Here is a 27,535-nt window from a genome sequence, read left to right as displayed (position 1 = left end):
TTAAAATGCATCCTAGCCCATCCCTCCCTCCATTTCTACCATCACCACATGGCCTGGCCCTGCTGGGGAGGATTATAATAATGAGCCCTCTTTCATTTTGTTCCTTGGGTCCCCAGGGCCCACTCCCACCCAGATGGTTCTCACTCAAACACCGCTTCACTCACATCACACTTAACAACCTTGTATGAATGTCTAACTACAGCTTCTCTGCAAGAAGCCATATCCTCAGGATGGCATTTGAAACCCTTTGTAATCATTTCCACCTGATCTGTCCAACCTTCTCTCCATCCAGAATAGTTTCCTCTGATTCTGTGTATACAGTGTTCATTTCCTGCCCAGGCTTCCCTTGTGCTTCCATTCCCACTTAGGAAGCCACGCTGCTTCCCTCCACCCAACCGAGGCCCAACCTTTCTCCAAGTCCATGTGAAAACCTCCTCCTTCAGAAGGGATTCATGGATGAAGCGGCTGGATGTCTAGTTTTGCTTTAAAATAATCCAGGGGGTAGTGGGGCAGTGTGTGAGAGGTAGAAATGAGATGACATGGCCACATGTTGATGTATTAGGTATGTGGGGTTTCATTATCCTATTCTCTCTACTTTTGTCTATGTTTGAAAACTTCCATAATGAACAGTTTAAAAGTAAAAATGAAATAGAAGCCAGAAATATGGCTATGAAACAGAGTGTCCTATCCCAGCAGGACTCATCAGCTAGCAGCTGGGGAGGACTCCAGCACAACGGCAAACTGGTCTTGGTGGGGAAGAGGAGGGTGGTGGCCATGTAATTTCCTGTAAAATTAGACTCCACACGAGTGAGGATGTGGGTCTGTCCCTTTTATTTCTGTATCCAGCATGTGAGTATTCCTGGCCCTCCACAGTACTTGTTGAATAAATTTACTGAATAAATATAGATGATCTACAAGTCAAGGCAGGTCTGAGAACAGCCTGCAAATACATTCTGTAAAAGAAGTAGAAAACGGCCATGCTTCTTCTGGGCTCTAATCTGTTCACTGTGTACTGCAAAAGCACAGACATGGGTGTCAAACAGCTTATCTATTCAAACGGTTCCGTTGTGTGCAGCCCACGCTCCGTGTGCAGACGACAGAGAGGACAAAGAAGCCTCTGCTCTGGGGCTGATCTGGCAGAGCAGACACAGACAAGAAAACACATGGTCCAGAGGAGGAAATGCAGAGCGAGGTACAGAGCGCCATCGGGGCACAGAAGAGGCACCGCTGGCTCCAGGGGCCCAGGGAGGCTTCCCAGAGCTGAAACATGAAGCATAATAGGAGCCGGCCTTGTGAAAAGGGAAGGGAAAACTGTCCTTAGCAGAGAAAACAGCCTGCTGAAGAGAGGACACGTGACAGGAGTTTGCTCTGGGTGCGTCATGGACAAAGGGGATGGGGGAATGGCTGTGAGGTGTCACGAGGTGAGTCTGGACAGAAAGGCTGGACCCAGATCCGCAAGGTCCTGTGGGCCATTTTAAGGAAAGTTAACTGGATACAAAGGGCTAAGAGGAGACATTGAAAGCGTTTGAGCAGCCAGAGTGATGTAAACAGATTTCACATTGTAGAAAGTTCAATTTGGCTCAAGCACAGAGAATGAACAAGAGGACGGGCGGCGTGGAGCCTGGAGACAGCAGAAAGCGTTAGCAAGCCGGAGCAGTTGCCTTGGAGAGCGATGACGACGGTGCCTCACCTGTGGATAGAGGGGAGCCCCTTCTTCAAAACAGGAAATGGGGAAACGAAGGAGGTGTGCAAACCCTCCTCACCCTAAGGCAAGTTTTTTCCCCAAATATCTTTTACTTGGGAAAATACAGAAATGTCTTTAAAATGTTCCTACTATAGTGGGAGTGCCCAATTGAGGAATGGATTGCAATGGAAGAAAGGGAAAGACTTGTGGCCTGAGAAAGAAGAAAGGGGGTTCTAGTCCTTCAGCGCTGTTTTGATTGTTCCACCAACTTTATTTTATCACACATAAGTTTTCCATTTCTTTAGTTCATTGTCTCCAATCGTGGAGTTGATTTTCTAGACTACTCCGTGTTTCTTGGTTGCAGGCTTGTCTCTGTGGTTGAGATTCCCTGTGAGATGCTCTGTCGCATCTGTTTGCATAGCCTGCCTGGGAAAGACACGAGAGCTGCCCTTGTGACTTGCATCTGGCGTGCTTTCAGGAAGAGAAAGAACAGGATGCATCACCTGGCAGGGAAGCTTAGTGGTTAGTCTCTTAGATGTTTGTTCTCATCACTCCCTCCTAAGGTCATCGGCCACCTGCTGCCCTGCCTCTGCCCTGATGGAGCCTGGAGGCGGACACTCCACCATCGCTGCCCGGCTCTGTTGCCATAGAATCTACACCCTGTCTGTGGCCTTGGACCCCTTCCTGCAGAGAGTTTATGCAGCTTCCAGGTGCACACTCCTCTTAGTCCGCTCCTGCCTTCTCAGAGGCCTCAGAGGAGTCTGCACTACAGATGTCCTTTTCAATCCAACCTCCTCAACTTTTATTCTTTAAGTTATTTATGACCAAATTCTTAACCCAGTTTTTAAGCACACTGTTTCTAGGAATCTGCAGGGCAGTGCAACTTGTACCTGGTCCACCATTTTGAAAGAAAGTCTCAGTTTTGGCTAAACCAGCCAGGTGTCCCGGGAGCCAACCCTCTGGTGGCACTGAGACTAGTGTTTACTCACACATCTTTGCTGAAAATGAGATGAGAAGAGGAAGTGAAAATTTGGTTAGGAAGCAGGGACAATTTATTTTTCTTAAACATGATTTTTTGTTAATACCTGAGTGGAAGGTTAGAAGTTTGCACGCAAAAGAATATTTTTTGGTCATTGGGAAATGGGTGACTCAAAGTCAGAAACATAAAGTCAGAAAAATATCTTTACTGATGCTTTGGAATTTGGAATTATATAACCCTAAAATAAGTGAATTTCAAGCCCCCGGATCTGGCAGAGCTGCTTCCTCTGGGCTGAGAAACGGTTTGGTTCCAGGAAGCTGGAGAATTTATGGACACCTGAGTCCAAACCAGCTGAGCAAGAGCCAGCCAGCTCCACGAGGCGATCAGGGCAACACAGAGGGGATTCCAGGAGCCGGAGCGCCAGCCCAGGGACTGAGTCATCAGTGCAAAGAGTGCAGAGGGCTCTGGAATTCTCCTCAGGCCTTGGTGGTGAAATGAAATTTGTCCTTTGATCCTCTGGGCAGGGGCAGACCCTACTGAGAGAGACCCCAATCAGAGGCTACTCTCTATTTCATGGAGAAGGAAAAAATTGCAAAGTCCTGGACAAGGAAAATAAGCTTTTTTTCCTTCCAGGGGAAGTGTGTCAGTCTATTCAGGTACAAGGTAAATAGGATTTAATACCTTAGTTAAGAAATTATTGCTTTGTTTCCTTCAAGAAGCCATATAAAAAGATTCACGGGGGACAGCCCTGTGGCGTAGTGATTCAAGTTCGGCATGCTCCACTTCAGCCGCCTTGGTTCACTGGTCCGGATCCCAGGCGGGGACCTACACCACTCATCAGCCATGCTGTTGTGGCATCTCACATAAAAAGTAGGCGAGGATTGACATGGATGTTAGGTCAGGGCAAATCTTCCTCAAACAAAAAAAGAGGAAAATTGGCACAGATGTTAGCTCAGGGCAAATCTTCCTCAGTGAGAAAAAAAAGATTCAAGACCACTTGACCATTTTCTAAACTTTAAATGTGTGTGGCCCTCACAGGGGTGGGGGTGGGGAGGGGAATGACTGGGCATGAAAGGATTAACTTGGTACTTAAACTTCAGAGCCCTCATTTGCACGGGCCCCTTTCAGGGCCCTGACATTGTGTTCACTTGGTCGTATGTTTTTATAAAGTTTGCAAAAGTAAAACCAATGTTTCCTGCTGTGCTGACTTCCCCCAGCACCATGTTTTCACCTCGTGTGGCAGCCAAGGGTATTTTGGTATCTGGCTAAAGGGACGTTAAGTTCAAGATACATTGAGTTGGGTTCCGTATGATGTATTTACACAGTGTGCAGGCACTTCTGGCTACAGTTATTTCCAGCTGTTTGAACGCAGGAATGACTTTCAGGAATGTCCTTTTTTTAAAATTGAGATATAATTCATATACCATAAAATTTACCCTCTTAAAGCATAAAATTCACTGATTTTAGTATATTCACAAGGCTGTGCAACTATCACTACTATCTAATTCTAGAACACTTTCACCACCCCCCAAAAGAAACCCCATTACTCTCTCTTCCCTCCTCCTACTGCCAGCCAGCTCCTAATCTCTTAATCCTTTCCCAAGCCACTTTCTGTCTCTATGAATTTGCTTATTCTGGACATTTCATATAAATGGAATCATAAAATACGTGGCCTTTTGTGTCTGGCTTCTTTCACTTAGCATAATGTTTTCAAGATTCATCCATGTTGTACTATGAATCGGTACTTTATTCCTTTTTATAGCTAAACATTTTATTTTGTTCATCCATTTACCACTTGACAGACATCTGCGTTGTTTCCAGGAATGCTCTTTCTGACGGGTGCCTTAATTCATCCAACGTGAAGGTCCAGGGCCAGTGGTGGTATCACGCTATGAACATGGCCCCGGGTGCCCGGTGCTGCAAGCCTGAGGGTTGTGGAGCAGAAACAAGTTTGAAATATACAGTCAGAATCCACCATGCTAGAGGAATAACTAAATCTCTCTCTTCTCTCTATCGAAAGGATATTATAAAATTGTTGTCAAATACAGATCACCAAAACATTTACAGCCAAAAAATGCAGAAAAACAGATTGTAGAGGTGTGTCAAGTAGTTGGTTAATTAAAAGATCTCATTTTTCCGGATTTGGGGTTATTTTTGTTGGTAATATAAATTTTTTCAAAATGTGTGATTGTGGTTTCTTTTTTCATCTTAAACACTTTTTAATCTAATTTTATATTTGTAATTCTGCACTTCTCTTCTTAAAGAAAGCCCTCCCAGATCCTATGTAGAAACGGCAGGCCCGCCAACCAGGACCCACGTGGCCGGCAGCGCTGTGAGCCCTTCCTCGGGGCGACCCGGCGGTGGTCAGGGGCGGCGCGGGGCTTCCGCCAGGGAGGTACACAGCCAGCTGCCCGGCTCCGTGCCTCCGCGCTGTCCGCGTCTGCACTTTTCTCCCTGGCCACCGTCAAGGGGACCCCAGCGACCGCCCCTTGGACCCCGCCCGGGTAGCACCGCAGCCCCCAGCCCGCGTTCAGCCCATGCCCCCTCCCCGCCCTTCCGGTGGGCTTGCCACGTGACTCACTTTGGCCAATGGGTATGGACAGAGGAGTCCACGTGACAGTCCGACGCCATCTTGAGGGCAGCGGCCTTAGTCCCGCCCCGGCAGCTGCGGTCCTTCAGTGGTCCTGGAGGAGGATGCCCAGGGAGCTCCGCATCCTGCATCCTGCATCCTGCATCCTGCTTCCTGCTTCCTGCATCCTGTGTCTGGCCTCAGTCTGGAGGAGCTGCTGCCACCACTGCAGGGCGGTGAGGAGGGGGACAGAGCCGGGTGTTCTGAGCCCCCGAGTGGGGGCGTCTGACCAGCAGGGCTGCGGCAGGAGCCCGTCACCCAGGGCGCGGCCCCAGTCTGGACGCAGAGCTGGTGTTCCTGATCTCTCAGGAGGCGGCTGAGCGTGGTTCCGAAGCGCCAACCTCTGAGGTCTCAGACAGCAGATCGCGACACACCGCCTTCCGGGGTCCTGCTCGGGCCTTCTTCCACCTTTCTAGGAAATCCTTTTCTGGGTTAAGGTCGGGCCTCCTTTTCCCCTCCTCCCTCAGCGGTCATTTTAAGTACAAGTTATTTCCTGTTCCCACTGTATAATAGCGTTCTGTCAGTTAAGTTAAACTCCTTCCAGATGCACCCGGCTTCACTTCCCCAGCCTTGTAATCTATAGCTTTGATTTGGCAGCCCAATCAAAAGTCTAAAAAAATCTGGGACTCTTTGATCAAGCAGTTACATTTTCAGAAATTTAGCCTAGAAGAAAAATCACACAAATATATGAAAATGCAAGTACAAAGATGCAAAATAGAAGAAACAGCCTCAATGCCCAACTATAGGGTATTCGTTAAACAAGGTATGTCAGTATAATGGAATACTCACCCTGCAACCATTAAAAGTGATACAATAAAAATGTGTTTATTGGGCTGGTGCAGTGACGCAGCGTTTAGGTTCACACATTCCGCTTCTGAGGCCCGTGGTTTGCTGGTTCGGATCCCGGGTATGGATATGGCACCGCTTGGCAAGCCATGCTGTGGCAGGCGTCCCACATGTAAAGTAGAGGAAGGTGGGCACGGATGTTAGCTCAGGGCCAGTCTTCCTCAGCAAAAAAAAAAAAAAAAAGAGGAGAATTGGCAGCAGATGTTAGCTCAGGGCTAATCTTCCTCAAAAAAACCCCAAAACAAAAAGTGTTTATTGACGTAGAAAGGAGAGGGTTGCCAAACAGGATGTCCGGTATGAACTCATTTTGTGAACACTAACGTTATGTGTATGTCTAGAAAGAAATATGCCAGTTATTTACAGTGGTTATATCTGGTTGTTAGAATTATGGGTGGTTTTTATTTATTTCATTTTGCTTATTTTCTTCTTCTTTTGCTAACCATATTTCTTAATATTCTGCAAAGAACATATTTTACTTTCATAGTAAAAATTAAACAAATATATTGTTATTTTGACCCTCGTAACTGTTTTAAATGAATTGAGAAGACCTCTTTTTCTCTCTCTCTCTCCTTAATTTTTAAGTCATTTCATAAATACTTAGAGGTTGGTGGTAAATGAAGGGGCTTAACACAAAGATGGCAAGGAAGAAGACACAAAGAAGTGACAAAGAAGACAGCAAAGGTCCAGGCATGTCTGTGTAGAGAAAAGGCGTGAAACGTAGGGTCGCAGCAGTGGTGTGTCCAGCACAGGTAAAGAGGAATTTCCTCCTGTGTGCTTCCTATGGAAGTTAAGCAGTCTCTGATGAGCTTGGGATCTGTGCTTCCTGACAGAGTACAAATCAACACAAGCTGGAAGCAACGGTCGTTCCTCATCCCCAAGGGCCCGTAGGTTCTCTTACTGTAGAGCCCTGGTTGGGGAGGAAAGGGCAGATCCAACGGAGAGAATTTTCCATTCATTGTATTTTGCCGGTGTGAGTCAGGATTGAGCGACCTTTTCTTGCTTGAGGTTCAATTTAGGAAAAATAAAGTTCCTGAGAGGCTTCAGTGACATGTGGCAGGTCACACAGGAAGCCAGTGGTGGAGTCAGACTTGGACTTTAAACCCAATACACGTTCCAGCCATGTCATTTCAATGATTTCTGAGAAGACTTAGGATGGTGACACGGGGACAGAATTAACTCAGAGTTAGAGAAAAAAGCCATCCTCAGCCTAAGCATCTGTCTGAGTGATCCGGAACCACCAGATGGATAGGTGGTTCCTAGATAAATGTGGAACACTTTTCACGAATTTCCATGCCTTTCCTGTGCAGAGGCCATGCTCGTCTTCTCTGTGTCGTTCCACTTTTAGTATTCGTGCTGCGAAGTGAGCACGAGAGGACCTCTTATTGCTGACCATGGCATGACCTCCCTACCCTTTTGAGGGAAGGAGCGACTCAAATTCAGTGTCCCCCATCTGAAATAAACAACAGTAAAGAAATAAAATCAATGCAGTGAAAAAGATAAAATATAGGAAGAGACATATAGCAATCTGACTCGCTGAGAAAGATCATGGCGTAAGACTGTTCTAACAAAGAGGTCAAAGCAGCATCAGAGGGTAGAGCTGGACTTCCCGCACGGAGGTCTTCCAGGCTGAGCTCCTCGCTGGGAAGCAGCAACCCCTGGGCTTGGCTGTGTGGCAGCACAGGAGCTAAGGTGAGCTGGAGGAGTGCACTGCGTCTCTTCCTGGCTCTGCACGGCAGGTTGGTGGCTGGAAATCAGCTAGAGTGGGAGTGTTTACACCACAAAAATCAGCAGATGCAGTAAATCAAGGTTCTTTTCCTCAGAGAACTGGTCGTTAAACGTTTACCAGCACATCACTGAGACAAACCATGTAACCGTTTGGGGACAAATCCAGGAAACACCAGGCAGTCCCGGCAGAAGTTCCGAGGTGTACAAACCCTTCCCCCAGCCACCTCACCTCACGACCCCCGGCCCCCCAGTGCCCTAGGACTCCGGGAAACCCACCTCTCCAAACACTTCTCTGTCAGATGAGGCAGGAAGTCCCACCCCCACCCCCCAGGCTCTAGAGCAGCCCTGGAAACAGGGGCCATTCTCAAGGAGAAGCAAAAGAATGAATGAGAATAGACTCCTGCCACCTCTAAGCACAAAGTGAAACGTGAACCATCCCTTTGAACTTAGAAGGAAAATGTAAAGGAAATTAAAAGGGCCCTTAGTGTCTTGAATTGCAGAAAAGCGAATGCAACTTCCTTCTGCCTTTTCTCCGACATCTGCAGCCCTGTCCTGAGTAGAACTGCAGATGGTCTTTTGCTCCCCATTTTTTTTTTAATGTCTGGAGAAACAGCTCAGCTTTCAAAGTTTTGTAAAATAATTCAAGGTAAGAGTAAAATCTTTCACTTTGACAGAATAGAAATGGCAAGCAATAGGATATATTGGAGGATATGAGGAAGCCATTTGGTGTAAACCTAATTCGGCTTGACCTTATTTTTCCAAAAGGGCCTGACTGTGGCTGTTGAGCATGCATTGCGTATCTGCTTCAGACATTCCCTATGGCAAGAACAAAGGCCCTTGAGATAAAGGTGCAACTTCCCTCCCCCTCCCAATGTTGGCATCTCCTTAAGGATTAAGCATCTTTCCTTAGGCTAGAAACTGATTGCTCCACTCACCTGTGACCTCCCAGCTCAAGACAATAGACTTGCCTCCTGCTGCGCCCTTGGAGATAGCAGACCCACTACCTGCTGTGTCCATCAAGTGCTGTGCCGATAGGGCAATCTCATGACTATTGTGGGAGGGACATTTCAATCATATGTGAAACACCCTGTTTGGGGGTAAATAACCACTCTGTATACCTCACTTCTTTGGTGCCCTTTCTTGCTTCGGGAAGAAAGGCCCCGGGCCATAGTCCTCAGATTTCAGCTCAGGATAAACTCTCCCAAATTTTCATTTATAGATTGGTTACGGATTATTTCCCTGACATCTTTCTCCAAGCCATCAACTCTTCCTGCATTATGCTAAGTTCTCATAAGCTTAGCTGCTGCCCCCCTCCTCCTCCTCGGCTGCTCTCTTGTAATGAAGTCAGCTCAAGGGACACAATTCTTTCTAATGGGTTTCAGAGGGATGAAGGCAAAGGGCTGGGGAGAGCAAGGGTGACTGGCAGCAACGTGGGAATGACGTCCCACCTGACTGTCCACTTTCATGGTTGTCATTGTTTATGCTGGTGTCTCTAAGTCTTGTATCTATGTATGATCTGTCAGTGGTTTCTGTAACATCTATTTAAGAACAATTAAAAGCTTAATTTAATGCCTATAGTATGTAGAGAGAAATAAGAAAAAGAGCTCCAGAGCAAGCCCTGCTGGCCTAGCCATTAGAGTTCCGCACACTCTGCTTTGGCGGCCTGGGTTCAGTTCCTGGGCGTGGAACCACGTCACTCGTCTGTGGGCAGCCATGCTGTGGTGGCAGCTCACAGAGAAGAACCAGAGGAACTTACAACTATACACAACTCTGTACTGGGGCTTTGAGGGAAAAAGGAAGAAAAAAGGAGGAAGATTGGCAACAGATGTTAGCTTAGGGTGAATCTTCCCCTGCAAAGAAAAAAAAAAGAAAGAAAAGAAAAGAATTGCCTAAAAAAAAGAGAAAAGGAAGCTCCAGATCTTGAGAAATCTTCAAAAAAAGATAAACTCTGGGGTCCAGCACCACGGCCAAGTAGTTAATTCTGCATACTCCGCTTCAGCGGCCCAAGTTCATGGGTTCAGATCCCAGGCATAGAGCTACTCCACTCATCAGCCGTGCTGTGGAGGTGTCCCACATACAAAATAGAGGAAGATTGGCACAGATGTTAGCTCAGGGCTAATCTTCCTCACCAAGAAAAAAAAAAAACCTCTGTACTTTGGTGAAAAAATAATGCCTTAAAGCTTCCAGTATAAAAGGATAGTGCATATTAAAGAAAATTTATAACATATGGGAGTGTAGAAAACAATAGGAGTCACTGGAGTCCCTTCATCCAGCCACCGTGACTATCTCCACTTTGCCTGGAGTCTGTCTGAGGTTGTGCACGTGTGATGTGTGTATTTACTTGAATGTACAGCAGAAGGTGCAGACAGGCAGCCTCTGGGCCAGAGAAACATCTGGCACATTTTACTTGGCCCATGCAGTATATTTATAATTTAAGTTAGATTTTAACATGCAAAAATGAAGAGATTTCACATTAAATCCAGAGTTATGGTTTTTCTTGAAAAAATTGAATCTGCAATTCCAGACGGCAGGAGCTGAGGAGAGGCAGTCCCCTTGGAAGGGGCCATGTCTGGCTCCTGTCGGTGTTTAAATTTGATGCCCTTAATGTGGAGTTTTCGTTTTTTTAATCATTGCATTCATCTTGTTTCTGCAACTTTACGTTCAGCTCTTTTCTCTGAACACTCTAGTACACCACTAACGGATCACACGTTGTGAGTACTGTCTGTGCCGCCGCCCTCATCACACAAGTGCAGAGAGCAGGGGAGGAAATTTCCAGTTATTGGGATATTTTCTTCCAATTTGCTTCTGTGCAAATATCCTTTTGAAAAGCGGGAGTCATACTGTACGTACAACTGTGTATCCAGCTTTTTCACTTTTCCTTGTAGTATTATAAGTCCTTACACCACTCATCAGTTGTATGCGGCTCAGTTAACTGAGTCTTCCCCTATGGCTGGATATTTAGGGCTTCCTTTTTCTGCCGTGATTATGTTATAATGAATGTCTTTGTGCTGAAAGCTTTTTTCTATATTGAGGATTCTTCTGCGGGTGAAGGACCAAACAGCTTCAAGGCCCTTGACGTATGTGCAGATGGTACCCCAGGCCATCCAGTGTTCTGACTTCCTGTGCCCCTGTAATTCGTGAAAATGTTTCCTGACACCTTTACAACATTGAATATATATATTATGTGTCTATTCCGTTATATTATATATTCATTATTGATCTGATACAGAAACATAGTGCCTTCTGGTTTTAATTTGCATTCTTCTCCTCCCTAAGTACCCAACTTTGCCCTTTGAAAAGAGCAGAATGCTGAGGGAAGAGTCTCTCTAGTTCAAAAAGAGACTTTGCCATGGGACAGCCACCACAACGGAGGAGGAGGCAACTGTTAGGGGCAGAAGCTGAGAGATCCCTGGTTGAGGCAGAAGCAGCGAGGAGCAGAGGCGACGGTGGACTGAGCAAGACAAGGAAGGAAGGCACCAGTCAGCCCTGTGAAACCCAGGAGGGCTTAGGCAGCAGTCTGTGATCCAGGCCTTACAGCAAAAGCCCGGAATAGCCAAATCCACAGGATACAGGTTTCTCATCTTCTAGTGTGTAGTTTTTTCAGGTCCAAGTCCTGATGAGGCCAGTAGTGTGGGAGGAGACTTTACGTTTTCCAGCACAAGTGATCTCTCCGTTTCTTTATTCTTCTCCCCAATTCATCCTACCAGCTTGAAATTCCTCTTGAAAAGGGATTTGTCCAGAACCCTCTGCCATGAATCCGAAACATTTAACTCACAGAAGCATGCAACCAAACTAGAAACCAAGTACCCGGGGCCTGGACTGTGGGACCTGAATTAAAATGACCTGAAACAGGAAGGCAACGTCAGTGTGGCCGGTCAGACATCAGGCCAAAGGCAGCAAGGGACAGCCATTGCTCATGCTGGAGCTGCTCATTGTTAACGTGGAGTCAGAGTCTTCTCATGCTTTTTCTGTGATGCTTCATCAAGCAGAAGTTTGAACAGAAAAGGGAAATATGAAAATCTGAAACCTCCTGTGAATAAATGAATGCAATCTGTGATCAAACATGAAGGGAGCCTTTGAACTGTATTTCATTGAAGGTATTTTTATTAGTTTTCCCTCTGGGCTTTAGGACTTGATTCTAGTGGTTTTACTGCCTGGGAACGGGGTGGGGCACAGTTGTCCCGAGCTCAGTGTGCTAGTACAAGGACTGATGTCCACGTCAGGGCCAGCACACCTGCCTGCTTTTGTAGTCTGTGAGCTGAGAATGGTTTTATTTTTATTTATTTTTAAATATAATCCTCCACCAAAGTGTTAGTTCACTGAAAGGGGTACATCTTCCTTTTTCACGTGCCCTTCATCTGAGTTCACAGTAAACGCTTAACAAACGCTTCTTCATTAAATGGTGACCATCTCTGTATGTGATACTCATGAGTGCAGAAACGGTGCTGCCCAGACTGGGCTCAGTTACCTGGGCGTCCAAAATTGACAAAATGTTCCTATTTACTTATGTTTTAATGGCTTTTCATAAAAATGTATCATCTAGGATACATACCTGTGTGTAGAATTAATGGAATATGTAAGGAGGAGAGGAGACATTTTTTCTTTTCCAGTTTTGTTGAAGTGTAATTGACATGTAACTTTGTCTTGGTTTTGGGTGCACACCATGCTGACTTGATATGTGTGTGTATTGAGAAATGGTCACCACGGTAAGTTTGGTTAAAATCCGTCACCTCACGTAGTTACAAACTTTTTTGTGACGGAGAGCTGTTAAGATTTACTTTTACATTGGCTTTCAGTGTATGATGCAGTGTTCTTGACTTTAGCAGCGTGCTGCGCTTCACATCCCGGGACTCATGCGTCTCAGACAGGCGTCTGTGTCTTTTGACTGCTTTTACCCAGTCCCCCCACCCCACCCCACCACACCCCAGCTCTGGCAATCAGCAGTCTATTCTCTGTTTCTATGAGTTTGGTTTTTTTAGATTCCACCTATAAGTGAGATCGTACAGTATTTGTCTTTCCATGACTTATTTTGCTCAGCATAATGCCCTCAAGGTCCATCCTGCTGTTGCAGATGGCAGGATTTCCTTCTTTTTGTGTGGCTGAATAATTTTCCTGTGTGTGTGTGTGTACACACCACATTTTCTTTATCCATTCATCTGTCGATGTTATTTCCATGTCTATGTTTTTTCCATGTCTTGGGTATTGTAAATGATAATAGCTTCAAAGAATATGGGGGTGCACATGTTTCTTCCACATAGTGATTTCTTTTCCTTTGAATATATTCCCGGAAATGGAATTGTTGGGTCATATGGTAGTTTTGTTTTTAACTTTTTGAGGATCCTCCATGCTGTTTTCCATAGTGGTTGCCCCAGTTTGTGTTCCCACCCACAGTGCACGAGGGTCCCCTTTTCTCACGTCCTCGCCATCCTTGTTATTTCTTGTCTTTCTGATGATGACCATTCTGGCATGTGTGAAGTGACGTCTCATTGCGGTTTTGATTTGCTTTTCCCTGTGATTAGTGATGCTGAGCATCTTTCTTGTACCTGTTGGCCATTTGCACGTCTTCTTTAGAAAAATGTCTATTCAAGTCCTCTGCCCATTTTTAAAATTTGGTTGTTTGGTCTTTTTGCAATTGAGTTGTATGAGTTCTTTGTATATTTTGGATATCAACCCTTATCTGGTATGTAGCTAGCTCACAATATGTCAATCAGGGCTAGCAAACCTTGCCAAATCGTAGCCTGCTTTTGTACAGTCTGCGAGCTGGGAATGGTTTTTAGATGTTTAAATGGTCAGGAAAAAAATCAAAAGGAAATAATATTTTGTGAGATGAAAATTATATGAAATTCAAAGTTTAGTGTCAGTAAATGAAGCCGTATGGGCACAGCCATACCTGCTTGCTGGTGGAGCGCCTGTGGCTGCTTTGGGCCTCTAATGGCGGAGTTGAGTAGTTGCAGCAGAGGCCGTGTGGGTTGCAAAACCTAAGACATCCACCCTCAGGCCCTTGCTGACTCCTGCTCTCGTGCGTTTACAGTCGTAGCCTCACACAGTGTAATGTGCCTGCTGAGGGCTCCATCACTAGTAGAAGATACAATGGAGATGCCCCACGTGACTTGAAATCAAGCATTGAACTTACCTTGGCTACATTTGTAGATTCCACTACATCAAGCAGGACCAGGAGAGAGTTGCTAATGGAATGTCAGAAAAAGAGTTAAAAATTAATATGATAAATGATTAAGTTGAAGTGGGCATTTAGGATCTAAAATTAAATGCTGCAGGTACAAAGTAAGGAAAGCTGAGGGTAAGTGTGGTGGCATTGAGAGTACAGTGAATGTTGTTGTAGGGGAGGAAGACAATTCCTCTATCCTGTGGGTCCTTCTGGCTGAGCTAAGAATTAAATTGACATGAGACAGAATAACAGGAGATAATCAAAGCTTTGCAACATGTTTATATGGGAGAAACCCAGGAAAACTGAGTAACTCATCAGAATGGCCAATGCCGCCACCTTAAATACCATCTTCAGCTAAAGACAAAGGAGGAGGCTGGGGTGGGGGTTTGGGTCTCCAAAGGGGAGGAAGGCAATTTGCACAGAGATGGAGAAGCAATGTTTGTTAACAAGTGTTTGCTGGGCCGTCTGTAGACAATGTTATCTTCTGGTATTAGCTCCTTCCTGGAACAGGCCTTCCATCTTAAATTCTTTTAGGCAGTTAAGGGGAAGGTCAAAGTTTCTTTCAGCGTCTTTTGTTCTTAAGAATAAGCCAAAGAGACACGTTTTGAGGTGGCCAGTTCTGATCCCCCACGTTGTCAGACTGTGGTGTCGGATTGTAATTCCGCACCCTCGGGAGAAGCCAGCACAGGCAAGCTTCTGTGCAAGGGCGTCCTGTCAGCTCGAGAGCAGAGCTCCGTGCAGGCTCAGGGTTGCAGTCTGGTTCCCCATCCCCTTGCAGTGCACTCGGGCAGAGGCTGTTGACTCATGAGTTGACCTGTGTTGTGGTGTCTGGATTTTGGAGCTCCAAGCTCTAAAAAGACAGGGACTGAGGCTCCACAAAGATGATGTGAGTGGGGAGAGATAGAGGCATGAAAAGCAGCCAGATAAGCCTGTGTTTAAACTGGGAACAAAGAAGGAGCAGCCGTGATGCTGTGGAGGCAGCACTGAAGGGGACATGGAGGCTGGCGCCCGGCCTTGCCACTCACCAGCCACATACTTTAACCTACCTAACTTCTTTATCTAAGTCTCCTTATCTGGGAAATAGAAATACTATCTCCTTAAGTGATTCTTGAAGGAAGCATATGAGATCATGTTGAAAGTGCTTTGTAAATTCTGAAACACAGACATGTGTGGGACAGTGTTATTGCTAGAAAGCCAGGCTGTGACAATGACTGTCCTCGAGTGCTGAAAAATTATTCCCTGCAGTTGTAGGGTTTGTGCACTGCACAAGGGGTGTTAGCCAAGGAGGCTGACGGGGGCTTGCCAGAGTGCTCTGGCTTGGGCTGAATTCATCAGGAAGAGGAGCGCTTCCTTCTCATACCGGGGCATCTTCTTCTTTCCAGGACATGCAGCTACCCGGGGAGGTGCTTCCTCACTCATCCGTGTGAAGGGGCCATGAGGTTTCACATGTTTCTGTATTGATATCCGGCAGCATTGCATATTCCACCATGGAGGGGGTATGCTAGAGAGCTCTTTTCCATCTCCTCAGAGGAGCCTAGTCGGTAAGAAACACTTCCCACGTGATGATGCGTCCTCTGCATCAGCAGAAGCTGAGTTAACTGAGCGATATCTGTTGGCATCAGCAGCGATAGTGCTGCCTGCTATGAGCTGGCGCTGAAGCGAAACGGAACAGGTGAGCTGCTGGCCGGAGCCAGACTGACTTTCAGTGACCCCAGGGTGTGGTTTCTCTTCTGCAAATCCTTCTGGAGCTGTAGCTGGAATAAGGGCTTCCCTCTCAAGAACACTTTGTGCAGGGGGCTCTTTGCTTTCCACATGTATTTGCAAAGCAGTGACCTTGTTGTCTGTATAAATTTGTACCGCAGAGGCCCATCTGCTTTCTTCAGTGACAAGAAATGGCTCACAATGTAAATACTGCTTGAAATGCATTCAGTGGCTGAAGGGGTGCGTGCACACTTTTTATATAGGACAGGTTATATCATAAGGGCCTTTCTACATTGTACAATCTTATAACAACTCTGAGACACAGACAAATGTGATCCTTGTGTAACAGAGGAGGAAACAGTTGAAAAGAAGTTAAATGTTGGAATCAGGGTCAGACGAGAAGTCAGTGGCTCAGTTCAACCCTTTACTCTTGGTCAGGTTCTTTTCTGGCTGTTCTCCGAATAACAAGCAGAAAAAAGGAGCTTATTTTTGGCTTTCCTGAAGGATGAATAAGCAGACACCACACCAGATCACAGCAGATGTTTAATGATATTGATTCAGTCAGCCTCCCTGCTGATGCATTTTCCAGTATCACACGGTTTAAAAACTATTTTCAGGGGCCTTATGAGTGAAGCATAGAGTCAAATAGGAAGATCTTGGCTTACTTTTAATTCTTCTTCATTTCTCTAGATTTAAAACTCTAGGAGCTATTTTCTTATCATCAACCAACAAAACTCCCAGTTCATACCAAACACTCCCTTGAGAATTCACGGCCAAGTCAGGGAGCTGAGTGTACTTATTCAAAATGGAGAATACAAGTGTGACCCCAGTGTGCAAAGCTGGTGAACAGCTGTGGTCCCAGTAACACACATATCCAGCTCTCAATGGCAGTTGGCTGTCAGAAGTCCACTCTCATCCGAAGTCTTTCTCCCCAAGTAAGTCTTGGCTTTGGAGAGATGTGCACTTGTGTCCAAGACTGGGTCTTGGTCAGTCTTGCTTATTGAAGCAGCAGAGGGTGACAAAGCCAGGACTCCGAGCTCCTGGTTCTGACAGCCTCTCAGAGGTGTCTCTGCTGACGGTGGAGCGCTGCTTGCCCTGAGTGGCCACAGCCAGGGCCGTCCACATGGCCACCATCAAGAGGCCAGCTGGGCTGGTCCTTCCAAGTTGGAAGTTCTCCATCTGTGCAGGGGAGGGAAACCTGTTCATTCAACAAATGCTCCTCGAGCATCTGTCACGTCAGGGACTATTACATCTCGGCTCTTAGGGTGCAGCAGTGAACAAGGCAGAGGCCCTCTTCTCCCGGGACTTGTGTTTCTAGAGGAGAGAGACGATGAACAAACACACAATTTTGTCTTGTATTTTGGCCATATATCAAATTTAATATTTAGAAAGTTTAGTGGTCTCTGCAATTCTTTGAGAAAGGTGAATTTAGTCCAGAGAATTTTACAGCAAGAGAAGCAGTTAAGAAGAGGGCACAAGAGATTAACACAAAAAGGAAAGAAGTAAAAAAGAAAGAGACAAACAATAAATCTTAAACTCCGAGAGAGGCAGTTCGCCGTGAGGGCCTCAGTCACTTTTTGATGCAGTGTCATCAGTAAAGGGCACAGAAGGACAAACATATGAGGATAATTACAAGTAATACAAAAGCTGGAGCCCATTCGCATTCAATTTTCAGTCTGCCTAGGCCTAGTCAGGAGAATAAGTCTCAAAGGGTTGGTTTGATCAGTTTTGATTAACCAGATGACTATATTCCTTTTATTGATTACTTGTATTGTGTTTTTTGATGTATTTACCCAAACACAATAAAATGCATTGAATATTATCAGACTCCATCTTGGTTGACCGGCAATTTTATTATTTAGGGCGATTTTAGCCAACAAGTTTATAAGAATTTCTTGAGGAACTCAAGTTTGAGTTTTTTATTTGCTCCTGGGGCCATTGTCATAGGTAAATTATTGAGCTTACCTTGTAGTCAGGAATCCTTGTGTAAACCAATGAAATCCACCATGTTAGACAGCTCTTGGTAAGTTACCATGTAAAGCTGTCAATAAAATGTGAGCACACGAAAGACTGGCTTTGAATACTCAGAAAGACTAGATCGCCGTGTCCAACGAGCGGATCACGTCTTGGTGTGGTGTGGACAAGAAGGCTGCTTCGTTATTCAAGAACAGACTCAAGGGGATCTCCTGTGGTGCTGTTTAATGGGAATAGCTACTAATAACAGTCTGACTTTAATTGGGCTAATTGTGGAGGACAAAATCCCTGGGAGAGTTAAAAAAATCATGCAATGATTCCTGCAAGCTTTATTGGAGAATAATTGGAGCCGTTTGCATAATTAGTCACGTCTCCTTATTTTCTGACATCCTTGGATCCCTTTGAGGCTCTGAGAAACACCAGTTACCGCAGCTAATCGGCAGGGCCCAGAATCCCACTAAAGCATGTACACGTGTCAAGGTTAAAATATATATATTTTAGTGAGTTCTGAGACTGTATGTCAAATTTAATACTTAGAAAGTTTGGTGGTCACTGGAATTCTTTGAGAAAGGCAAATTGAGTTTAGAGAATTTTCCAGGAAAGGAAGCAGTTAAAAAGAGAGCACAAGAGATTAACACAAGAGGAAAGAAGAAAAAAGGAAAAAGACAAACAATAAATCTTAACTCCTGTGACCCAATCTAGATGTTCATCCAAAGGTCCTGGAAGGGAGCCATCTGTACCCGAGGTCGCCCTTCTGGTCCACAAGGGTCGGGAAGGGGGCCTGTGACTCCCAGGAGAAGTCGGCTTCCCGAGGCCTTCGGTGAGCCTGGGTCAGACACGCAGTGGTCCAGACTGGAGGATCCAGAGGGACGGTCCGAGTGTGCTTACTGGCAAAGGTGTCACCGATGTGTGTGTGGGCACCTGGGAACGGCCTCTGTGGTGAGGAGTACCCGGCATGGCCCCGTTCTGTGTCGTTCCAAGGCTGGCTCTCACTGGACTCTGTCTGACTATATTTGGTCTCCCAAATCTGTGTCATGTGGTGGTGAGTTCAGCCACGGCCCTTTTGGAACCGCAGCTCACATCTGCTCCAGACGGAGTCTGTCAGAGGAAGAGTCGAGTCGAGCCTTGCAGGGCTTGAGCAGTAGTTTTATACAGTGAGGATTTATGGGGATTCTGACAGATCCTATTAAGAGGGAAAACTGGGACAGTTTTGATTATAAAATAGCATTAGCTCATTGTATGTTCTTGGCCTTTCAGGAATCACATGGTTTAAAGATTTTAACTGTCAAGTGAGATATTTTTTGAAAAATCATCTACTTCTTCCTGGATTATGATAATTATAGATAAGGCAAGATATGGCCACCTGTTGAGTCTTTCAGGTAAATTTTTCCCACCCAAAGTTTTGTAAAGTCTGAGCCCATTTGCGCCTGCTGCTGTTGCTGGGGCATCTTTGGTGCGTGAGTATAAAACCTGGAGACGTGGTTTGAAAGACGTTAAGGGATGTGAGAAAATTTTGAAACATTCACTACGTTTTCTTCCTATGGAGTAAATTTTTATATTTGAGTAAGTCCATTTTATTCAGGAATCAGACTCAACAGCCGTCTTTAATGTTATCAACACTGAAAGGGCTGTTTGTCTTGTATAATAGTAAACTGGGCTTCAGTCCGAGTTACTGAGGTTTTCTTTAGATGAATTTCTTTTTAAATTTTTGGTTGGAGTGTCCAAAGAAGTTAGAAAAACGCTTTGTGGGGCCGGCCCGGTGGCGCAGCGGTTAAGTGCGCACGTTCCGCTTCTCAGCGGCCCGGGGTTTGCTGGTTCGGATTCCGGGTGCGAACATGGCACTGCTTGGCACGCCATGCTGTGGTAGGCGTCCCACATAGAAAGTAGAGGAAGATGGGCCCGGATGTTAGCTCAGGGCCAGGCTTCCTCAGCAAAAAGAGGAGGACTGGCAGTAGTTAGCTCAGGGCTAATCTTCCTAAAAAAAAAAAAAAGAAAGAAAAATGCTTTGTCTTTCTAATATGTCAGAATCATGGACCGCTGTCTTGATTGTGGCGTAGTCGTGCAGAGCTATCTGCGGAGATCCGGTTACTGGTAATGGAACGTGTAGAATCTATTCAGACAGCACAGAGCTTACGTGGACTGTTCTTCTGATGGGAGCCATCAGCAAACAATATCAACACGGGGTTTGTCATCAGGGCTGAACCGCAGTCAGGTCAGAGCTGGGCGAGCTCGGAGCGGCTCGTAGATGCTGCGAGACCCTCACACGTGAGGAAGGGAAAGTCAGGTTGCTAAGCTCAGATCAGAGCAGCTTTCAGGCAGTGTGTGAGGAGCAGACAGCGCAGGAGTTTCATAGTGATAACCAAGTGGCCTAAAGTGTTGGTCGTTGTCGGGCTGCCTCGAGCAGATAAGGGAGGTGGGCGAGCCTTAGATGACGGTAGAGAGACATAAACGCCGGGCTTTTGACGAGCTCCTGATTTTGAATAACTGCCCTTAAGATGTAACCTTGTCCTTTATGTGCCAGTCATGAGAAGGGATTAGCATAGGGATATGTCCAAAGTAGGGTGTTAGTTTAGGTTTTACTTAAGAAATGAAAAGGCTCATCTGGCAGCTGGATCCAAAATGTGGGCATTGACAATTATTTTGGTTGCGTGTATGCTTGATAGACCTAATTACAGTATAAGAGTGAGAAACATACCTTATTACTTCAGCATCTCTCCTTTCCTGAGGTGAGGGGATAAATCGTTTTGGTTACCCAGGGTCCACCTGGAAAACTCAAAGATAGTTTACATGTAAAAGAATCAATGGTTTTTTATAAAATTTGAATTTGGAGGCTTAAATTTAGGAAAGACAAAAAAAAGGAGTTTATATGCATCAGGTGGTGCTTTGGGAGTAAGGATGCAGCATCTGAAGGATGATCCAGATGGAGAAGGTCTGTGGTGGAGAAAATCGGTTAGCAAATTGTCGCAGTGGTCCAGGATGCCGTGACGAGGGCCTAGCGAGAACACGTCCCTGAGGACGGACGGGAAGGGGCAGACGAGCAGCAGCGAGCGAGTGGGAAGTGGAGGACCTGGTGAGGCCTGGAAGAGAAGGCACGGACACAGACGACCAGGGAGCTTTCGATCCAGGGCACTGGGAGGGAGCAGGGAGCCCCGGGCAAAGTGGGCTTGTGGTACGACGGGGCGAACGTGGAAAAGGCAAGCTCGACCTTGTGAAGGGTGGGCCAGAGGAAAGAGTGTGCTCTCGTTCATTCATTCATTCATTCAACACATCCCCTCATTCCACGAGGATCTGCAATCATCTATAAAATTACATGGAGCCTAAATAGATGAGGGGGTGGGTAGATGAGAAAAGTGAGCCTCGGAAATATCCACTCCAGATGTGCCGTCAGCACGTGCGTGTGCACACCGTGGGCTTACACTGTGCGTTCCGGGGCTTGTGGGGGAAGTTGGCTCTAGGCTTCCTGAGGCGTGTGCAGCACAGGCGCAGTTCCAGCAGAGGACTCTCAGTATCCAGAGAAATGAATCTGCTGTTTAGGAGGAGCACAGGCTTCCGTGGTCCTGACGCTGGACTAGTTTCCTGTGTTCACGGAAGGAGGACACAGTGATGTAACGGCGTGTCCTGTCCTGTCGAGTCCCTACAGGGATTTTGATGGAGCAAAGGTACCAATGCGTGAATGCGGCCAGCCTCTCCCACTCCCCAGCTGCTGAAGAGTGTTCTGGCTTTGCTCACTCAGTTTCTTCTCCCCCTCTGCCGTTTAAAGAGCATTGTGCCTTTGCGGACTCCTCTTTTTATCCTGGATTTTGTTCATGACTAATTGGGAGGACGAGGCGTGTGAGCTCAGGTTGGTGGAGGGGCCTTTGGGGAGCTTTTGGGGGAGCCATGAGGCGTGAGAGAAGCACAAGGAGAAAAATGTTTCAAGAAGCATGGCTGTTGGCTGTGTCTTGCACAGTGTTTGAGAAATATTAGTCAGAGATTGCTGCATTTTGACATCTTAGCTGGTTTCTGGCATTTTCTCTGTGGATGCTGGCACCACTCTGAGACTGGAGGGTGTGGGTCATGGTTTCGGTACAGGCAGATGAGGGGGCTGCTGGGCAGCACGGTGGGCCTATGGGGCTTCAGTAGGGTTACGTATAATACAGACCTTAGATGGCTGTTTCCTTAAAATTCTTCAGCTGAAAACATAACCTTGAAGGGTAATTTTATGACTGATGGGTGTCTTGTCAGTGCAGCTGCAGTCGCTGGAGGGTCTGCTGGAGCCAAAGTCGAAGTTGCTAATCTCCGGCAGAATGATGGGTTCTGTGCCTTTTGGCGAGCTCCCTTCTCCCAGCTGAGCTTTGCATCGGTCTGGGGCCATAGAGAATTGGAAGTTGTAATATTTAGCAAACGCTTGGAATGGAGATATTCTGGGTTGCTAATTTCAAACCAGATCCAAATGCTTTGGCAGCCAATCAAGGGTAAGAATCAGGATCCTCTTACTGAAATTAAGGACCCTGACCAGGACGGTCATGTGGACAGAACAAGGCCAAAGCCACACTCGCCCTCAGGAAAAGATTCTGGGTCTAGTCTAACCTAGAGATAGATGAGCCGTCAAGACTCCACGATTCCAAGGCTCTGTGGCACAGAACAGATGGTTTTAGATTGTAAAATTTTTAAGGAAGATATATTAATTTCCCACCAAACTCATGGAAAAATCTGAATAAAATTCCTGTAGAACTTCTGATCTTAAGCAGTGTCCCCTTCTGCTTTGCTCTCCAGTATAAATTAATTGTAACCTGCACCCAGGCAAACCACTTGATCTGACTTGCTGTATCAGGGCACTTTCAACTGCAGGTAACATGGATCCCGACTCAAGATGCCCAGACAATAAAGGATTTATTATTTTATGTAACAAATGCACAGGTGGGGCAGTTCCAGAGTCGGTCAGTCTAGTGACTAGAAAACGTCATCAAGAACCCAGGGTCTCTCTGGCTTTCCACCCTGCCTCATTAGTGTGTCAGCCTCATCTTCAGGCTGACTCTCCTCTCGTCACAAGATGGCTGCAGAAGCTCCAGGCATCCCATTCTTACTTAACAACATCCAGTGGCAATAAAGCCATTCCTCCTCCTTGTTTATGTTTTTACGATCAAGTATAATGTTTCCCAAAAGCCCCTTGGCTGTCTCCCCTCCATCCCTCACTGACCAGAATGAATGAATCACTTGCCAGCTGAAGGGACCACCTCGACAGACTTTGGCCAATCAGGACCTGACAATGAGCCGCTGGGGGAGAGGTGGCTGCTGAAGCGAAATGAGGGTTCTGCCAACAAGGAAGAGGGGAGCAACTACACCTGTTGTGCAGAATTATGGATATAATCAATTGAATATTGGAAACATATGCCAAAGTCGATGATTTTTATTGATTCATTCTTAAACCACTCTTTCTGTTAAAAATTTATTAGCAGACCAATAGTCTATAAAGATCATTGCTACTAAGTTGCAGTAAAACCACTCCTCTGCACAGAGAATCTATGTTTCAGTTCCTGATAGTAGGCGTTTAGTCATTAAAATTCAAGTCCAGAAGTGGAAGGCATCGAACATCCCTCGTTCACAGATGCAGCCAGCTGTGTGATCAGTCGAGCCTGACCCCCAGGAGCTGTTGAGATGTGGGTTTTTCTGAGCACAGTTACCCAGAGGCTCAGCACTGGGCTCATTCGGCTTAGAGCCTCAGGCGGAGAAGGGCGGCCGTCAGCTGCAGGCAGCTGTGTCATCCCCGTGTCCATGAGGGCAGGTGAGCAGGATGGTCGTCATGTTGGACACCTGCGTCGGGCCGCCTGGACTTGCTCGCGCCCGCCGTGGAATCAGCACTCGTGTGGGCTCAGACGACAGAGCCAGTGCACGCCGACCCGGCCCCTCCTCTGACGCTTTCCCGGCCCCAGGCTCCCCGTGGATGCCGCGGCTGGCACGGTCCCTGATTCCGCACTCACACAGGTGCAGCCTGGCAGTGCAGAGGTCGGTGAGGTCCGGGGCAAACTTCTGACCTTCATCCCTGCCCCAGACGCAGTTCATATCAGGGCTCTGTAAGGATGGTCCCAACGACATCAAGGTGTCCATTGAATTTAACGGCGGAAGACTCTGCCAAGTGTCCTCATGTTGGCTCTCCTCCGCTCGCTGCCTTGCTCTCCTCGTCTCACGTGCCCGGCCTGGGTCTGCTCTCCCTGATGAAGTAGAAACACACAAAGCAGCTTCGGGCTCTGCTTTCTGGGGACTCAGGTGGAGCCAGGAGAGTAGCCAGTCCTGAAATCTCCTGGTATAGACGTGGGGCTGAGCAGCCCAGGCTCATCACTGATAGTGGGAGAGACTGACACAGTTCAGAGGAGACATTTACTTAACACAGTTAACACATTTAATAAATAAAAATGTGTAATTTGGGAGGATGAGAGGACTTCGTTGTTTAAAATGGGACAAGCTAACTTCCGGGTTCTTGTGGGAAGGAGAGGGAGGTCCTGGAGGATGGGTGTGTGCTGTGCATCTTCTCGGCTCCTGCGCCTCCTCTGTGCTGGCCACATAGATGTGCTGTACGTAGTGGGTGCTCTCTACAGGGCATCTCTTTAGAGACACTACCATCTAGTGGGTGCTCAGCTGACCATTGTTGAATGAAAGGAGGTGAGAGCGACGGAGATTTCAAGGCCATTGAGAGGATGTGTGGTCAGCCTGTGAAGGTGGGGAGTCAAGAGGAGAGGGCGTTGCTCTGAAGTCTGCCTGCTGGCTCTGTGTCTTGAGGGGACCATGTCCAGTCTCTGAGTCTCTACTGCCTCACCTGTGTCACACAGACATGAGCGTTCACCCACCTGACGGTGAGGTGGGCCAGGTGCCTTCAAGGACTCGTTGTTCCTGAGCAGCAACGATCCTGATCTGTTCTCTGCAGAGTGGGAGCAGCGACTGACATCATGCTTAGTGAACCCACACCCTCTTCCTGTGCTGGGACTCAGGAGTTGTCTGGCTCTGCAGAGCGGTGCTGCTGGTGGGGTTGGGGAGAGAAGAGCCAAGAGGCCGGCGAGTGGGAAAGGCCCAACCTGGGCTGCGTGGTGGACGCTGGAGTGAGCGCACAGGCACGATCAGAGCATCCTCAGCAGCCGTGAGGACCCAGCTGGGCCTGCAGCCTGAGACTGTGAGTGGGAAGAGTCAAGGGCTGGAGACACTCAGACGAGACCCTTTATGCTGGGAGGCCCCTGGAGCCGGACCCTGGGGTCCAGCGTCCGCAGAGGGAGATGTGGATCCAGAGGGAGGCCAGTGTTCCTGGACACTGGGTGGGGGTACGCTTGTCGGAATTCCGCTCGGGATCGCCCGGAGAAGCAGAATTGCTGAACTCGGCTCAGAGAAGGAGACTCGGAGTCTAAGGTCTTGTTGGTGGGAACCAGCGGTCCCTGTGGGCCGGGAGAATTGCACCTGGAAGGAAGTAAAAACCCTGAACTCTAAACAGTCAGTCAGTGAACCCTGCAACCTCGGAAAAGGATTTCCCCTCCTGGAGTTCCAGCAGCGCCATAGCTGTGCCGGGGAACCTCGCGCAAGGGTGGAGAGGCGGCTGTCCACGCAGGTCTCAAGGCTCCCCCACTCCAGGGCGCACCGAGCACCGTGTGTGTTCCTGACAGTTTCTCCAGCAGAAGGAGGAGGAGATGGTGCGGATGAGGAGTAAGCGACAGGCCTTCCCAGAATCCCGGAGGACCTGCGGGGACCACCCTTTCCACAGCCTGCCTTCACCAGCCGACGGGCTGTGGCACCCGGGCGCCACCGGTCCCTGAAGTCGCGTCTGCAGTGTCCTTTTCCTGCCCCCCCGCCCCCCACAGGCCCTGCAACAGAGTGAGAAATGAACGGGTGGCCCTTCATCCAGCTGCCCGGCTGGACTGCCCTGAGCCACGAGGGCAGGCCTGCGCCAAGGGCATCACGAGGAGGGGGACCAGCTTCCCCCTGATGGCGAGGGAGCTGAGGGGAGGCCTGGGGCCCGGGGTGTGCTTGTCCGGGCTGTTCCTGCGCCAGGACAAGGGGACCCTGGACCCAGCCCTTCAGCCACACCCTCCAAGCCACAGACTTTTATATTTTGAAGATTTCTTTCCCTGGCCTCTGTGCATTTTGATATTTTGAAGCTTGTTACATCCTAAGTTTTTAGCTACTTTCTTTTTCCACAAAGAAAGATGAAAGCTTTAAGATAGTCTAAGGGAGAAGATTCTCGGGCTGGCGTTGCCTCAGATTCCTTTCTCTGGGGGAGGCCTGCCCGTGAGGCGGGGGGCGTCACAAAGGTGGTAACATGTCCTGGCTTTGGGCCCGACATTGTTGGAAATGCTCAGAGGAGACTCAGCGAACTTGGATTCTGGCTCTAAAACTGACTTGTTTAGATGTTTGAATTTGTTTAAATATTTTCTCAAACAGAAACATAAAAGAACTTGAATAGAAATTTTTTCCATGAAACGAATTCTTTCCTAACCTAAGCCGACAAGTTCACCCTAAAATCACATTCCTGTCTTGATTAAGTATCGTGCAAAAGCAGTGAAATACCCGCCATCAGGCTGATTTAAAATACTCCAGACTTTGCGGCAGTGACACCACTGCCACCCGCCCTTTGTTGTCAGGTCCTGGGTCCCATGTGCTGAGTGTCTCAGAGCCTTGTGTCACTCGGTCTGTTCATCAGTCATTACACTACCTGCCGTGTCCCCCCGCTTAAAGCTGAGGGCTGGGGTACACGAGTCCGTGTCCGACTTTAGGCTGGGACCCAAACCCGGGTTCGTGTGACTTCAGGACTGGCCTCTGCCTGTGGTGAGTGGGTGAGCGGTCCACAGCCGGCGTCTGGGGTGGGGGAGGCCTGAAGTACAGCTCCTGCCAGTGTCCTGCGGTGCAGACACGCCCAACGTGGCTGATCGCAAGCTACCAGCAGCCTCCCTGAACAGAATCGGGACAAAGTGTCCAGATCGACTGTCCCTGGTGTCGCACACCACAGCTTACTGTGTATGTTATGTCCATCAAACCCACTTTGGAGCCTGGAGCGGACTTGTGTTGCCCACCCATGAGTGGCAAGCTCCCAGTCTCCCTGTTGTTCCTGTTCCTGTACACTTATTCTCGTAGGGCGCCTTCTCGGAGCGCTGCTGCTGGTCCTTCACCTGGCCCGGCACTGCCGTAAAGGCTTCATCTGCATCTTCTCACCCCATTTTCCCTGCAGCCATTTTGAGGAGACTGCTGCTGTTTTCCTTATTTCACAAAGTGAGGAAACAGAGACTCAGAGAGTTTAAGTAATTTGGTGAAGGTCACACAGCTCACAAGTGAGTGAAGTGAGGCTAGACCTAACTCTGAATCCTGTAGACGATAGGCTTTTCAGGAGAAACTGGGAAATAAATATGAGGCTGGAGAGAAGTAATGTCAGCCAGGTAAGACTGGACATAGATGGTTTTATCTATATAAATGCCTCAAAAAAGGTATCTGTCACTTGTATCTGGGTGACAGCAAACGTCTGTGTTTGTAATGTCTTTAATCTGGATGAGCTGGGAAAAGCAAGTGTGTTCAGTGAAGAGAACGTGGAGAAATCTAAGCGTCTGGACTGAGTCCACCCTCAGCCAGCGAACGGCTGCGTGACCCTCGGCCCTTCCTGGCTTTGACTGCCTCGTGGCAGCAGCTGAGACAGTTTAAGTGAATGGCTTTCATGATCCAAGTGTTTATATAATGTTGAGTTTGGGGTTGAACAGACGCAGCTAAACAACAGGAACTTCTTTTGTTCACAGCCTTTGAGCTTTCAGGAAGAATCTTAAAAGTTGAGAATTAGCTCAATTACTGTGTAATTTGGGGTTTGATGATAAAAACATGATACATAAT

General features: G+C 47.4%; 3 long non-coding RNA genes and 1 other non-coding gene across 5 annotated transcripts; 2 read left to right on the top strand and 2 right to left on the bottom strand.

Annotated features, from left to right (window-relative positions):
- The first annotated feature begins 1,124 nt into the window (after positions 1–1,124).
- Positions 1,125–4,848, top strand: LOC139085025 (uncharacterized). Its single transcript, XR_011542997.1, has 2 exons — positions 1,125–1,769; positions 4,466–4,848. It is a non-coding gene; the product is annotated as an uncharacterized lncRNA (long non-coding RNA).
- On the bottom strand, positions 1,930–5,379 carry LOC139085027 (uncharacterized). Its single transcript, XR_011542998.1, has 2 exons — positions 5,245–5,379; positions 1,930–4,588 (listed from the first exon to the last, which is right to left on the bottom strand). It is a non-coding gene; the product is annotated as an uncharacterized lncRNA (long non-coding RNA).
- On the top strand, positions 5,298–17,111 carry LOC103566676 (uncharacterized). 2 transcript variants are annotated; one of them, XR_011542994.1, is made up of 4 exons: positions 5,298–5,468; positions 6,721–6,887; positions 11,140–11,960; positions 15,412–17,111. It is a non-coding gene; the product is annotated as an uncharacterized lncRNA (long non-coding RNA). The 2 variants fall into 2 exon arrangements; XR_548555.2 differs by lacking the exon at positions 6,721–6,887 and having other exon boundaries at positions 5,324–5,468.
- LOC139078352 (U6 spliceosomal RNA) lies at positions 7,399–7,506 on the bottom strand. The gene has a single exon (XR_011531288.1). It is a non-coding gene; the product is annotated as a U6 spliceosomal RNA (small nuclear RNA).
- Positions 17,112–27,535: the final 10,424 nt, after the last annotated feature.

This window comes from Equus przewalskii, chromosome 1 (genome assembly GCF_037783145.1).
Source record: "Equus przewalskii isolate Varuska chromosome 1, EquPr2, whole genome shotgun sequence".
NCBI classification, from domain to species: domain Eukaryota; kingdom Metazoa; phylum Chordata; class Mammalia; order Perissodactyla; family Equidae; genus Equus; species Equus przewalskii.
This window is presented reverse-complemented; position numbering and strand designations above follow the sequence as displayed.